Genomic DNA, 1,352 nt, shown 5'->3' on the forward strand with positions numbered 1-1,352 from the left:
GGTGTGACCATCCCCCCCCTGGGGGGTGATTTCTCGCTTTCTGTCTCTATGTCTCTGTCTGTCTGGCGAGCGCACGTGCCCTATAGTGAAAACCTCTCCAAAAAAAAAAAAAAGACAGAATGAGGGAACCAAAGAAAGTCAGGAGGTAATGAGGAAAGAAGAGTGAGATCACTGTTATTTCCCATGCCATTCCCTCCACACGCCATGTCACATCAGCAGCCCCCGGGCTCCTGATTTGCTCCAGACAGGGAAGTCCAGTTCTAAGTATGGCTCTTAGACCAGTGCCAGTCCATAGACCATGTGTTACCATCTCAGCAGAAGCTCAGACACTGAATATGCATTTAGAAACTTGGCAACTGGCCTTAGATTGCATTAACAAGAAGCAACCTCATTTGTCATTAAAAACTCTGATGAGGCCAGCAGGTGGTACAGGGGCTAAGGCGCTGGATTCCCACATGGCCAACAGCAGTTCAAATCCCAGACTCAGAGGCTCGAAAATTATGCCAGGCGCAATGTGCACGTGTGCTTAGAATCCCAGGAACCGAATGGAGGAGAAGGGATTGCAGTGTAGCCATCCCCATTGGGGGGTGATTTCTTACTTTCCCTCTCACTGTCTCTCTCTCCCTCTGATGAGCACATGTGCTCTATGGCAAAATAAAACAAAACAAAACCAACTTTGACTATTGATACACTTGGTGTGAATTCTAAGAGTGTGTAGAGGGCCATCTGGTGGTGGTATGGTGATGTAGGTGGCTGAATCCCACATGGCCAGCTGCTCAGTTCGAGTCCTAGACCTAGCAGCTTGAAAAGCACACCAGGCGCATGTATGTACACGCCCAGAATCCTGAGAGGAGAATGGAGGACTAGGGATCGTGGTGTGGACATCACCCCAGGGGGCTGCTTTCTCCCTTTCCCTCTCTGTCTCTCTCTGGCAAGTACATGTGCCCTGTGGCAAATTAAAAACAAAAAAAAAAGTGTGTAGAGATGTTTAATGTGGGGAACTGTTTTTCATTTTGAGCTTTTTACTTGGTTTTGTAAATTTTATTTATTTATTTATTGGAGAGGTTTTCGCTATAGAGTGTGTGTGCGCTCACCAGAAAGACAAAGACAGAGAGACAAAGAGTGAGAAATCACCCCCCAGGGGGGATGGCCATGCCACAATCCCTTCTCCTCCATTCTCCTCTTGGATCTTAGGCACACACGCACATGCACCCAGCATGAGTTTAAGCTGCCAGGTCCAGGACTCGAACCATGGTCAACTATGTGGGAGTCCTGCAACGTAGCCATTATGCCACCTGCTGATCCCTTTAATCATTTATTTTAATTTGACTAGAGAGAGACACACAGGGAAA

The 1,352-nt window shown here is 47.5% G+C and overlaps 1 protein-coding gene across 2 annotated transcripts in view; it reads right to left on the minus strand.

Moving 5' to 3' along the window:
* Positions 1-1,352, minus strand: part of SUMF2 (sulfatase modifying factor 2) — an 18,322-nt gene that overhangs the window by 5,899 nt on the left and 11,071 nt on the right. The window lies entirely within an intron of this gene.

This window comes from Tupaia chinensis, unplaced genomic scaffold, assembly GCF_000334495.1.
Source record: "Tupaia chinensis unplaced genomic scaffold, TupChi_1.0 Scaffold000231_1, whole genome shotgun sequence".
NCBI classification, from domain to species: domain Eukaryota; kingdom Metazoa; phylum Chordata; class Mammalia; order Scandentia; family Tupaiidae; genus Tupaia; species Tupaia belangeri.